A 14,986-nucleotide genomic window follows, 5' to 3' on the forward strand; every position below is an offset into this window, starting at 1 on the left:
CAAAAATTATAGACTAGTTCAAGATCTCAGGGTAATTAATAAGATTGTTGAAGAGCTCCCCCCAGTGGTAGCAAACCCATATACAATTTTAACCAAACTAAAAAATGAAGCTAGATAGTTTTCTGTCCTAGGCTTAAAAGATGCCTTTTTCTGCCTGCCTTTGGACCCTAAAAGTCAAAATCTGTTCACCTTTGAGTGGGAAAATCCTGACACCGGTCGCCGATCCCAACTTACCTGGACCATATTATCTCAGGGATTCAGAAATAGTCCTACTATCTTTGGAAACCAGTTTGCATAAGATCTTGAAGAATGGACTACACCATCAGACAGTGGAGTCCTCCTGCAGTACGTGGATGATTTGTTAATTGCAACCAGGACCCAGGATCAATGTGAAAGCTGGACTATAAGCTTATTAAACTTTCTGGGGTTGAAAGGGTACAAGGTATTCAAAAGTAAAGCCCAGATTGTCAAGAGGGAAGTCACCTATTTAGGATATGAAATCTCAGGAGGACAACATTGATCAGGATCAGAGAGGAAAGAAGTCATCTATAAAATACCTTTGGCCCAGACTCAGAAGGAGTTTCACATATTTTTGGGAATGACTGGCTGGTGTAGGCTTTGGGTCTACAAATATGGACTGATAGTAAAATATCTATACCAGATTCTGCTGTAGTAAGTTGAGGAGGGCCAAGAAAATAAACTAGACACCTTTCTGATGATGGTCTATATTCAACTTTTTTTGCTTCGTCCTGTATATTACATCTTGTTCTCACCATCTGCACTCACACTCTGTCTGCAGAATCTTACATACCAAAATTATTCTTAGCTCTGTTATCTATAATTTATTACTAACCTTCACATATGATTGAATGTTCACTTCTTATTTGCATTCTGCTGGTCAGGCTCCACGGCCTTGATGCATACCCCAACAATTCTCCCTTTTTGTATTTGTGCCACAAAAATTACCTGGGTCGTTCTTTGCAGGGCCCTTTGCAAACACGACACCAAACATGGCAACATCAGTAGCACAACTACAACAATAAGCAACACAAGCAACCTTGTTTTGACTATAGACAAAAGCCATCTTGATAGTTCCCATCTACTAAACAGACTATTTAGCCAGTCCTGACCAGCATTAACTTGCAACTCTTTGATTCTTGTTTCCAATCTTTGAAGGTTAGCATGCATCAACTTACCATAGTCAAATTTATATAACATATCCTCTTACAATCTTGACACTCATAAAGTATTTTAAGTTCATACACATAGATATTTACACAGCTTTTCTCACTCATACAGCTTTTTTCAGTCACTCAAGCAAAGGTGGCCACCTCAGTCATCCTTCATTCACACATAGTTAGAATTTTTATTATATTTTGCATTTCAACCACACATCTCAGATCCCAAGTATTACTGGCTGTGTTCTTCTCAGTCTGCCATCTCCGGTGGTCATGTTCAGCAACTGCACCTGTCCTGAAGAGGAATCAATACAAGGAATATAAAGTTTAACAAACCTAAATGAGATCCTATTTCTAATCTAGCACCTGTTTATGTGCATGCATATTCTCTTCCCCCCTTTTTTGTTTTGAAAATATGTTTGATGTGCAAAATGTTCTCTTGATAATAATTTGTTCTATGAGTGAGTTAGTTTTGTTTTAGAATACCAAAAGCTAAGGAACTCAAGGGTATAATATTGGTGACTAACTTCTGCATTTTGCATCTTGTAGTAATTTGAGTTTTCTATGCAGCCTAAGAGAAACAATGTCAGGTGAACTGAAAGAAGACAAGAAAATAATATCTGTACACTTTAAATTTCCACCTGAAATGTACCTTAACGTAATGCCAGGAAGGGGGAAAAGAAAAGAAGGAAGGTGTCATTTGCAATTACAAAACCACAGCAACTAGGACCATTAGTAGATCTCCTAAATTACTCTTAACTATTCCTCATCAAGTTCCACTTCTCTGTCAACTGTGACAAATTCAGTGAACAGCACTACCAGTCACGGACATGGAAAGATCCCTTTTTTTTTTTTTTTAGTCTTCTAGTTTAGTAGCTGCAGATTCGCCAGCTTTGCCATGCTGCTGAGAAAGCTGTGCTGGTAATTTTATAACTGTTGAGCACTGCAACTCCGGGACCTCCGGGACCCTCCTCACCGCAGGTGGCAGGGTCTGATCCTGTCAGGGAGTGGTGTGCCCCGCTCTGACCCCTGGCCCGCAGAGCCCCGGTTCCACACCCACCACGAGGCCGTAGCATCACGGAATTCCATAAGTGGTTTCGCTTTCTCTCTACTCACCCTGCGCTACCTCTGCTCTGCTTTAAGTACAGTTCTGCATAGATGCTCTGCTCTGTGCTGGCACTCCACGCCACCACTGTCTCTGCACCCTGCGGATGTTGGTATCTCCGACGGCCGGAATGCAATCAACTCTTGGCTCCTGTCCATCTGCCTCTTCCAGTTGTCCCTCACCACCAACAAAAGGCTCACAAATTTTTCCTATTAACAGTTCAGTCAGTTTTAAGTGGCTATTGTGGTAGAAACAGATGAGAGAGTCAGGCAATTCCGCAGAGGGACTACATGGAACAGGGGGGGGCAAGGACAGGTTCAGCCTCAGGACCACATCCGATCCGCCCGCCGTTCCGGCACTTTCCCCGGGTTGCTCCTGGCCCCACCTGCCAAAGGCGACCGCATCCCCCCTGCCATCCCCAGAAAGCAAACCTGGACCGGCACCGACAGCAAGATGTCCCTTCAACTCTCACAACAGCAGCAAAGGTTCTAGGGAGCTCCTGCATTTGAAAGGTTTCAGACTCCACTCTCGCACAAGCTTTTGTTTCTCAATCTTAGAGTAGCAATGTTTAACTCCGTGTCTTCCATCTGTGAGTGACTGTTTTGATGAGATTATAACTTGCAAAGCAAACATATTTTTGCCTCTTGTTCAATTTAAAACATTTTTAAAGTTCAAAGAATGTTGTGGGCGGGCTTTACGGAATTCCAGAGTGAATGGTTGTCATAGTGACCGTGTTTACATTGGTTTGTCTTGTTCAACTGCTCTCCTTTGTAGCGTGGCGTGGGGGGGGAAGGGAGGGGAGGGGAGGCTCTGGGCTTCTGCTTTCCCATGTTTTCTCAGTAGCCCTCCAACTTGCCTAGCCTCTCTGTCTCGATTTGTCTTCAACACACATTGCGGAGGGGGAGGGGGGGCGGTTTTGGTGTGATCTGAGGCGGCACGGGCCTCAACTCAGCTCCACAGAGCCGTGTCGCCCTGCCCCGCCAGTCCTTGTCGCACAGTGCTGCTGCTTTGAGCTGCCCCTTCACTCTGCCCCCCCGCTCTGTGCTGCTGCAAACCCCGCTCTTTGAACTTCGCATCGCGAGTGGTCATCATCATTGTCACGCTGTCGAAGCAATGCATTTCAAGTGTTAACTATGCACTTCCATTTGGACTCTAACTGGTTCCATTACGTCCCTAAAGTTCTTGGTGGCTCACCTGCCTCAGGTGTCAAGAAAAATTGGTTCCGGACCCATTTCACTGAGCTCCGTCCTCACTGCACCTCAACCTGCAGCTTCAGTTCCTCTCCGGGAACCATTCCGATCCCTCAATGGGGATCAAACCCAATTTGGCCCCTTGTTAGGGTCTCGTTGGTCTAGTGTTGTGATCCCTCGTACATCCAGGTCACCATTTGTTGTAGTAAGTTGAGGAGGGTCAAGAAAATAAACTAGACACCTTTCTGATGATGGCCTACATTCAGCTTTTTTTGTTTCATCCTGTATATTACATCTTGTTCTCACCATCTGCACTCACACTCTGTCTGCAGAATCTTACATACCAAAACTATTCTTACCTCTGTTATCTATAATTTCTTAGTAACCTTCACATATGATTGGATGTTCACTTTTTATTTATATTCTTTCTTTGCTGGTCAGGCTCCATGGCCTTGTTGCATACCCCAACAAGATTCTACAAGATGGGATTAAACAATTAGTGTGGACTGGGGAAGCTAGGCCAACTTTCCATCAACTTAAGAGGGAACTGATGCAAGCACCTGCACTAGGCCTTCCAGGTATGACTAAACCTTTTTTGTTTTTTTCACATGAAAGGCAAGGAATTGCATTGGGAGTTCTAGCCCAACAGGTAGGACCATATCAATGAGCAGTGGCATACTTCTCTAAGCAATTAGATGAAGTAAGTAAAGGATGGTCAGGGTGTTTGAGAGCGGTAACAGTAGTAGTGCTGAACATACAAGAAGCACAAAAGTTCACAATAGGACAGAAAATGACTGTTCTCGTGTCACATGTGGTTTCAGCAGTGCTAGAACAGAAAGGGAGTCACTGGCTCTCGCCCTCCAGGTTTCTCAAATACCAAACCATCCTAGTAGAACAAGATGATGTGGAAATCATCACCACTAACATCGTCAACCCAGCAACATTTCTACCAAGTCCAATGACTACAGGGGAACCAGTACATCATAGTGATATTGAAACAATTGAGGCAACATATTCCAGCTGACCGGACTTAAAAGATACACTACTGCCTGAGGCAGAAATGTGGTTTACCGATGGAAGCAGCTATGTGAAAAATGGAACCCGCAAAGCTGGATATGCAATAACAACCACAGATCACATCATCGAAGCGCAGGCACTCCTGCTGGTACTTCTGCACAAAAAACCAGAGATAATTCCACTCACCAGAGCATTGCAATTACGAAAGGGAAAAGACATTAATATTTGGACAGGTTCCAAGTATGCCTTTGGGGTAGTTCATGCTCACGGAGCAGTGTGGAAAGAAAGAGGGCTGCTCGCATCACAAGGAAAACAGATAAAGCACGCAAAAGAAATCCTAAAGCTACTCAAAGTTGTCCAATTACCAAGAAAGTTTGACATTATGCATTGCAGAGGACATCAAAAAGGTAATACAGACCAGGAAATTGATTGGCAGATCAAGAGGCGAAAACGGCAGCAGAAAACAGCCAGGTAGGACTTGCCTCCCTAGTCCCTGATGGCAAAATCATAGAGGTAAGCTCTAATATATCATATTCAAAGGAAGATTTAAAATTAATAAATGATCAGCAAGCTCAAGTCAGAGGTAACATGTACCAGTTAAAAACAGGACAAGTAGTAATACCTGAAAGAATGCTATGGAAAGTTGTACAGGCAGAACATGACAAAACCCATTGGGGGGCAGATGCACTGCATAAATACCTAAGAAAACAAATTATAGGACGAAATTTATACACCACAATAATCCAGGTCACTAAACAGTGTAAGACTTGCCTCCATAATAATCCTCACACAACCAATAAAATAGAGATAGGGACAATTGGCAAAGGTAACCTCCCAGGGCAACACTGCCAGATAGATTTCTCGGAACTGCCTAAGAAAGAGGGCTACAGATACCTATTGGTCTTAACAGATACTTTCTCAAATTGGCCAGAGGTTTTCCCGACCAGAAGCAATAAGGCTTGAGAAGTTGTCAAGGTACTACTTAATGAAATTATCCCCAAGTTTGGAGTACCTGACATCATCATTTTGTAGCTAGTATTATACAAGAGATTAGGAGCATTCTGCAAATTGATTGGTAGTTACACACTCCATATCGACCACAGGCAAGTGGTCAGGTGGAGAAAATGAATCATTTGATAAAACAACAATTGGTAAAAATCTGTCAAGAAGTAAATCTGCATTGGTACCAAGTCTTACCTCTAGCCTTATGGTGAATAAGGGTCAAACCTAAGACTAAAGAAGGCCTAAGCCCTTTTGAAATGTTATATGCAAGAACCTATGGGAATTATTATCAAGGAGAAGACCTCATACAAGTTGGGGAAGGATTTATAGGGGAATATCTGATCTCATTGAGTAAGTAATTGTCAGAAATTAACAAACAAGTAATGAGTACTCACTCAAGGGGAATAAACCAGCCCTTACATAACATTTTCCCTGGAGAGTGGGTGTATGTTAAAACTTTTTCAGGCCAACCACTAGATGAGAAGTGGAAAGGACCATACCAAGTGCTTCTGATGACCTTCACAGCAATCAAAATCAAAGAACAACCTACCTGGATTCACTATTCATGAGTGAAGAAGTCACCTAAAGAAACATGGACATCAGAACCTGTAGGATCAACAACCCTCAAGTTTACTCGACACTAACCATTGGAACTCTGATAAGTATAATAACTCTGGCTCAAGCCATTACCTTAGACTGACCGTGGTCTCAGGTTTATATTGGATATTCTGGTATGTCTGGAAGAGACATTTCTAATTTAAACCTGGCCACTGTGGTCATGCACAAAAATGAATCATATTTAAAATATTATTGGGATGTGGGAGGAACATGATGAATGTGTGAACAATTTATATTGTGTGTGGTACTTTTATAAACTTTCATATAGTTTTATAGGTACTAAAAGTTATAGGTGTCAAGATGGCCGCAGGTGCCTTTGCTAGAACAAAAGGAAATCAGTGCCAAGAAGAAGGTGGAGTTTGATAAAGTAAATAATTGCCTTGTTACCTGTTAATAACCAATTATAAAGGTATTTGTAATGCATGTTTACATCTGGACAGTGACCTGTAACCAATTATGTGCTTCTTGTCACGAGACTTTGTATACAGATGCTATAAAAACCCTGAGCTATCCTAATAAATTGGACATATTTTAGATCTCATAGATCGTGTATGTATGTCTCAGAGCCTCCCCGTCAACAAGTGGTGCCCGAGCAGGGACACTGGGACTGCTGCCTCCTGAAGTTTAGCCAGGAAGGTCTTAAAAGCGAAATTCGCTGCCCCTCTGAAGTTTAGCCAGAGACAGTGTTAAAAGCGGCAGTGTGAAATCGGGACTTCGGGTTTGCTGTTCGGTCAGGACGTGGAAGCGAACTGGATGAAGGAGGGAGAAGCTGGCTGGAATTCTGGTGACGTTACCCCAGTGTCTGGAATTGAAAAGCAGTTTGTGGGAATCTCGCCCTGATCAGGCGAGTAGCCAGAAAAGGAGAAGCAAGATGGGGACCGTCCTCTCAAAAGAGGAGGCGGCGGTGGAAAAGCTTCTTCAAACTATCCTTTATAAAAAGGACTTTTATTATGAATGTGCCATCCTTAGAGGGTTGTTGGAATGGTCCAGGACAAAGGACCTTATCCCCGGTGTTTCTGCGGCCTTTGAAGTGTCTATTTGGGACTCTCTAGGACAGAAACTGTGGGAAGAGACCTCAAGAGGGTCTAAAGAAGTTAAAAAGTTTCCAGGCGTCTGGCGCTTGTTGGTAGACGCACTGGAAGAAGTGGGAGCGGAGCAGCGAGTGTCTCTGTCCGCGCACGCAGCTTTAGATGGTGAGAGCGGGGTGGAAGCGAAAGTTTCCGAGAGTAAAACTTCTGCGGATCAGCTGGTATTCGGCGCTACGACCGCGCCCGTGCCAATGGCGGCGAGAAAGCGGCTCGGCTTGGTTCCAGCTGCGGTGGGGGGGGCAAAAACCGCGGAGAGCAAAGGTGGTTTGGAGCCAGGGACTCCAACGGTCACTGCGCCTGCGCTGCCTGCAGCTCTCCCCCTCCTCACTGCCCCCGCGTTGTCAGTGGCAACAGCATCTGGCAGCGCGCCTGCGTCTGTAGTCGAGCCTGCGCAGTCAGTCATCGCAGCGGGACCTACTACGCCTGCGCTCTCAGCACCACCTGTGGTAATCATCGCGCATGCGTCAGGCACGGAGCCGGCCGTTACGTCATCGACAGTGGCAACTACGAGTGAAGCGCCTGTGGCTAGCTTCGCCCATGTGCTGACAGTCGCATCTTCACCGAAATGTCATCTCCCTCAAACCCAAAAGAACGTGAATCAACTCATTTTCGGAACACCGGGACAGCCCCCGGGACCGAGGGTGCGGAGCACAGAAGCGCAGAGAGCAGCGGGAGCGGCTCCGGCGCGCTGGGGTGTTATCTCCCCCGCGCCACAGTGGCCGTACACCGGCAGCAACAATGGCGTCAACAGTGCAAGCTGCGACCCTACTCCTGTTTGCTGAAAACAACAACAGCAGCAAAGACGCAAACTACACAGTGTTTTGACTCAAACACCTCAAACCCTGCAGCCCAGCCCCTCGAGGCGGCTGGAAGGGTGGTTGAACAGGAAAAAGCAGCTTTTGTGGTGCTCCAGTGGGGCATTAGTGGCCCTTAGCATCAGGAAAAGGGAAGAGTCATATAGTAAAAAGAAGTCAGTTTGTTAATTTAAGTGTAAAATCGTTTTACTCACTGGAATGTGGAAAACAAAGTACCTTTGAAAAATGAGTTTTTTCTAAATTATTTAAATTGATATTTTAAGCCTTGCAGTTTATAGGTTACTAATCCTGTTGTTTTGGTTTTTTTTCTTTCTTCAGTGAGATTTCAGATTATTAGTGGGTAATACAAAGGGTATATTGTTTAAAAGGTTTAAAAGAATTTTTTCACAGGTTATATCACAACAAACTGATTTGCCCTGTAAACAGGTTGGTCTAGAACAGTACAAAAGGTGTTCCTATAATAGCTTTAATTTGTTTATCAAAACCCAAATAGTCTCTATTATACGGAGTGTTTACTAATATGTATTAAATGTGTAGAAATTCTTATGGCAATCATTTGACTGCTGACCATCAGAAACAGAAAGATGGTGAGAACTTTTAAATAGAAAATGCAGATGGCTCATGCTCAAGGTTTTCAGGCTTTACATGAAGGTCAACGTTGCCTTTTGCAGGGATGCCTGCTATTTTGTGAGCCTGCTGACCCTTCGAAGATGAAGCCTCTGCTATGGGGAATTGCATATAAATCGTATTATAATCAAACCCAAAAGTTTCACTGTGTGAAAGCATGTATGATTGAGGTGTGAATGCGGTGGCCACCTTATGAATGTTTGAAAGACAATTGTGTGCAAGAGAAAAGTATTGTGTGGGTTTATATGTCCATATATATATATATTTATAGACCTGGTAATGCATTACATAGGTATTAAAAGAGTTTTTAACCTAAGAGTATTTCTACATTGTAAGGACCTTTAGGTAAAGGGTTAAGTGCTCTCTTGTTAGGATGTTCATCTTTGTCTCGTCAGGGAATTTTTGTGGTGCCAGGAGTGATAGATGCTTGCTGCAGGCAGACAAGCGAGCGGGAAAGAACCACACACACATCCACAAGATGCAAGTTCAAATCCAGTTTTATTATTGTTAGGCTGTACAATTTATATTATTCTGAGTTCTGTCCACGCGAACACGAGCACAGCACGCCATCACAATTGGTCAGCACGCGCTGTCCACGCGCCCCAGGTAACCCACCGATTTGTGGTTTTGAAGCCCACATTTGCATACCGTTTCCGTTATCACTGTTTTTCCCATCCTGCTTCTGCTGACTCCTGCATTCTTGTAGCAGCAGGCCGTTTCTTGTTTATCTTACCGTTACCTCCTGACCTTTTCAGAACTCAGAATAATCATGCAGAATTGCTAAGGCCCCAACAGATGCTGATGCTACAGGAGTCATCAAAATCATGGTATATACTTTAACACCACCAGTTTTCATTCCTGCTAACAGCAAAATAGCACAGTCGGTACCTTTTAATGCAATGGTGCCCAAGGCAGAATCACGGGCTCGAGGGGATAAAGGTTTTGGTTCCACAGGTTCTCCTGAGGTGATGTTGGCCATAGACATTGTTGCCTAAATGGCTGTGGGGAAAAAAAGACTCCAAGCCAAATTAGGTAGGAGATAAGATAAGGATACAAAAGTTTTAATGAGCCCCCAGGCTTTCTGGAATGCCCCAGCACGCGCTCTCCCGAAATACAGATGTCCACAGTTTTTATAATGATTTTCACCCAATCCCCGTCCTGTTACCACCCAGGTTCTGCCCCTGCCACGCCTCTTGGGAATTGGGTCTGGGGGCGTTTTGGGACCCCCTCTTCTTCATCTTCATCTTCCTCAGAGCACATAATGTCCTTGGAGGCCTTCCAGAATTCTAGGCCTGAAGGTTGTTGGGTCTATGGCTATATCTTGTTCCGTAGGGTTAGGGTGTTCTTCTACCATACTACCTTGAAAAAGAGATTAAACAGGCTATGGAATTTAGGGAATTGATATGGGAATGGGTAACAGGGGTTTGAGCTGGTGTGTTAAGGGTAAAGGGATAATATGCTGCTACTCTAAAATCTACATTTACTACATAACTACTTCTAAGGTCTACAAAAATAAAAAAATTAAAACATCAAAACTCCAAGGTATCAACATAAAGCAGGGAAAACCTGAGGAGAGTGTAGTTGTGCAGCATCCTAATGGTCAGTCCAGCATTATGACTATGCTCGTTGATACTGGAGCGGACGTTACCATCATCCCCAGACACAAATGGCCTAACACCTGGCCTGTGGTAATGGCACCTGCAGGAGTGAAAAGGGTAGGTGGTGTACAGCAGACATGGATCAGTAGAGATGTGGTAAGCTTTCGTTTTTCTGACGGTGCATCAGTGAGTACAAGGCCCTATGTGTTATCTTTGCCAGTGGGTTTGATAGGTCGAGACCTGCTAGGTCAGATGGGAGCATGCCTGGTTACTTCTCCTTTTTAGGAGCGGCCATTGAAAAGCAGCCGACCTTGAAGCTGGAGAACAGAAACACCCATATGGGTTGATCAATGGCCGCCGAAAGAACACAGGCTGCAAATAGTACAACAACTGGTTGAGGAGCAATTGGATGCAGGTCACATTGTTCCATCTACAAACCCATGGAATACTCCTATATTTGTCATTCCAATAAACTCAAGAAAATGGAGACTACTGCATGATCTACGGGCTATTAATGCAGTCATAGAGGATATGGGAACCTTACAGCAAGGTTTACCCTCTCCTACAATGATTCCGCATGATTGGACTATACTGATAATAGATCTAAAAGATTGTTTCTTTACTATCTTCTTGCATCCAGATGATACTGCAATATTTGCCTTTACAGTACCCTCAGTGAACAAAGTAGAGCCAACAAAAAGATTTGAATGCGTTACTCTCGCACAGGGGATGAAGAATTCACTTGTGATGTGTCAGCTCTATGTTACTTGGGCTTTGCAGCCATTTTGAAATCAGCATCCTGAGCTATTGGTTTATCACTACATGGATGATATTCTAATAGCAGGTCAAAATTTAGATATCCCTGTGTTGTTGTTGCAGTTAGAACAGGAATTAGGTCAGCGTGGTCTGAAAATCACTCCTGAGAAGATTCAGAGACAAGAACCTTGGCAGTATCTAGGTTGGACCATTACATCTGGTATTGTGAAACCACAGAAGTTAACTATTAACACTGACATGAGAACCTTGACTGATGTGCAGAAGTTACTTGGTGATATACAGTGGGTGAGACCTGTTTGTGGGATAACCAATGATGATCTAGCTCCTCTAATGCCTTTGCTAGGGTCTGTTGCTAATGCAGAACTTCGGAGAGAATTGTCAGATGTGCAAAACGCAGTTATAGTTAACATCTCAGGTAAAATAGCTGCAGGGTACACCTGTAGAACACTAGAAGATCAACCAGTCCGGTATCTGATTGTCAACTCTGGAGGGAATAGACAACATCCATTAAGTGTCATCTGTCAAATAACAGTCAGCATAAGAATTTTGGAATGAGTATTCCTACCCTATCAACCCAAAAAGACAATCATGACACGACCTGAATTGTTTGCACAACTTGTCATGCAGAGGAGACGATGAATTTGTAATTTAACTAGAATAACTCATTCTCCTACAGGACAAACTATTCTCGAGCAAGCTCATGGAATACTGAAAACACTTTTGCTAAAACAGAAAGGGGGAGAAGAGCTAGATAGCCCACGTAACCGACTTGCAAAAGTGTTACATGTTTTGAATTTTTTACGGTTGGCGGGTGGAGGATTGAACCCTATTATTGTGATTCATGGCACTTCTGTGCAGTCAGGTTTAGTACATCAACAGGTATCAGTTACACTACAGTATAAAGACCCACAAATGGGGGTCTAAAAAGGACCTGTAGAGGTGAAACTGATTGGAAAGGGAGTGATTCTGCAGAACAAGATTGATACTGTTATAGATAAGTCATTTAGAATAACACAGTTTCTTCAGTATTATTATAAGGTAGTTTTGTGGTGTAGTGTCATATAGTCACGGAAGTTGAGAATTTGGGAAAGTGTTTTGTGTGAACTTGATGTATTGTCCATTGGATTTTAGTATGGGTTGGGCTTTGGTATTATAAGATAATAATAAACGATAAGTGTGTGAAGATTTTATTTTTAATGGTAATGGGTATATGTACTCGTGAGTTATAATATGTTAAAAGTATGATAGGAATGTATTGTAGTATCATATAAATTGCTCAAAAACAAAAAAGGGGATTTGTGGGAGGAACATGATGAATGTGTGAGCAATTTATATTGTGTGTGATACTTTTATAAACTTTCATATAGTTTTATAAGTACTATAAGTCATAAGTGCCAAGTAGGCTGCTGGTCTCTTTGCTAGAACAAAAGGAAATTGGTGCCAAGAAGAAGGTGGAGTTTGAAAAAGTAAATAATTGCTTTGTTACCTGTTAATAACCAATTATAAAGGTATTTGTAATGCATATTTACATCTGGACAGTGACCTGTAACCAATTATGTGCTTCTTGTCACGAGACCTTGTATACAGATGCTATAAAAACCCTGAGCTATCCTAATAAATCGGACATATTTTAGATCTCATAGATCGTGTATGTATGTCTCAGAGCCTCCCCGCCAACATTAATAAGATCATAGCAATGGTTCCGCCAACCAACAAGAAGGAGACACAGGCCTTCCTAAGGGCCATAGACTTGGAGAACGCACATCCCTGAGTACAACCAGATTGTGAACCCTCTTTACTTCATGACCCGTAGAAAGAATAGCTTTCAATGGGGTCCTGAACAACAGAAAGCGTTCAAACAAATTGAGCAAGAGATTGCATATGTCATGGTTCTTGGGCCAGTCAGGACAGGACCAGATGTAAAGAATGTACTTTACTCTGCAGTTGGGGATAAAGGTCCCTCCTGGAGCCTCTGGCAAAAGGTGCCTGGTGAGACACAAGTTCGACCACTTGGTTTCTGGAGATGAAGCTACAGGGGTTCTGAAGCCAACTACACCCCTATGGAGAAGGAAATTCTGGCGGCCTATGAAGGCATACAAGCAACCTCAGAGGTGGTTGGCACTGAAACACAGTTCTTCCTAGCACCCCGATTACCGGTGCTGAGCTGGATGTTCAAAGGGAAGGTACCCCCTACGCATCATGCCACTGATGCTATGTGGAGCAAGTGGATGGTTTTGATTACGCAACATGTCCGAATGGGAAACTCAAATCGCCCTGGAATTATGGAGATTATAACAAATTGGCCTGAAGGTAAAAACTTCAGTCTGGCAGATGAGGAAGAAGAAGAAGAGTCTCTGAGTCGAACTGAAGAAGCTCCACCATATAATCAGCTGCCGGATGAAAAAAAACGTTATGCCCTTTTCACTGACAGTTCTTGCCATATTGTAGGAAGGAACTGGAAGTGGAAAGTAGCCGTTTGGAGTCCCACCCGACAAGTGGCAGAAGCTACCGAAGGTAAAGGTGAATCAAGTCAATATGCGGAACTCAAAGTCATCCAATTGGCCCTGGACATTGCAGAACGAGAAGGATGGTCAAGATTCTACCTCTTCACTGATTCGTGGATGATAGTCAATGCCCTGTGGGGATGGCTAGATAGGTGGAAGAAGATAAACTGGACACGTGGAGGAAAACCCATCTGGGTTGCTGATTTGTGGTAGGACATCGCTTCCAGATTGAAAAATCTGAATGTGAGAGTCTGCCATGTAGATGCCCATGTGCCCAAGAGTCGAGCTAATGAAGAACATGATAATAACAGACAGGTAGACCGAGCTGCACAGGTCGAGGTGTCACAAGTAAACCTGGACTGGCAGCAGAAGGGAGAATTGTTCCTAGTTTGATGGACCCATGATGCTTCAGGCCATCAGGGCCGAGATGCCACCTATAGATGGGCACAAGACCAAGGGGTGGATTTAACCATGGACACTATTTCCCAGGTTATACATGACTATGAAACTTGTACTACTATTAAGTAGGCAAAAAGGTTGAAACCCCTGTGGTATGGCGGATGGTGGGATAAGTATAAATACGGGGAGGCATGGCAGGTTGACTACATCACGTTGCCACAGATCCCCCCAAGGTAAACGCTATGTGCTTATCATGGTGGAAGCAACCACTGGATGGCTAGAGACTTATTCAGTGCCCCATGCAACTGCCCGGAATACCATTCTGGGTCTTGAAAAGCCAGTCCTGTGGCGACATGGGACTCCAGAGCAAACTGAGTTGGACAATGGGACTCATTTCAAAAATGATTTAGTCACCACTTGGGCAAGGGAACATGGTATCAAATGGGTATATCACATTCCATGTCATGCACCAGCTGTTGGGAAGGTTGAGAGGTGTAATGGACTGTTAAAAACTACTTTGAAAGCCCTAGGTGGGGGAATTTTCAAAAATTGGGATCAAAACCTAGCAAAGGCCACATGGTTAGTGAACACTAGAGGTTCTGTCAATCAAGCTGACCCTGCACAAGCAGAATCCCTCCACATCGTAGATAAAGTTCCAGTGATCCACTTGAAAGGAATGTTAGGAAAAGATGTTTGGGTCACTCCTGCCTCAGGCCAAGACAAACCCATTTGTGGGATTTTTTTTGCTCAAGGGCCAGGACATACCTGGTGGGTAATGAGGAAAGACGGAGAGATCCAATGTGTGCCTCAAGGAAATTTAACCTTGGGGAAAAACTAATTCTGTGCCTTAAGTTGTGTTTTACAGGAGACCAGTCACCAGACGAGAAAGACCTGAACTAAGCTGATGCCGGTATCCAATGATGAGACAACCCAGAACGATGAATCAGCCCAAAAACCGGAAATCTGATTATGACCGAGGAGACAAAAGATCTGAAATAAACTGATGTCGGTGTTGATTTTCAACAGTTACTCTGAGGAGACAAACAAGGACTATATATATATGTATAT

The 14,986-nt window shown here is 43.5% G+C and overlaps 1 long non-coding RNA gene across 1 annotated transcript; it reads left to right on the forward strand.

Annotated features, from left to right (window-relative positions):
* The first annotated feature begins 2,643 nt into the window (after nt 1-2,643).
* LOC126651506 (uncharacterized) lies at nt 2,644-5,819 on the forward strand. Its single transcript, XR_007631735.1, has 3 exons — nt 2,644-2,795; nt 3,915-4,051; nt 4,338-5,819. It is a non-coding gene; the product is annotated as an uncharacterized LOC126651506 (long non-coding RNA).
* The last annotated feature ends 9,167 nt before the right edge of the window (nt 5,820-14,986 follow it).

Source organism: Myiozetetes cayanensis, unplaced genomic scaffold, assembly GCF_022539395.1.
Source record: "Myiozetetes cayanensis isolate MyiCay16 unplaced genomic scaffold, myiCay2020 scf64, whole genome shotgun sequence".
In the NCBI taxonomy this organism is placed as follows: domain Eukaryota; kingdom Metazoa; phylum Chordata; class Aves; order Passeriformes; family Tyrannidae; genus Myiozetetes; species Myiozetetes cayanensis.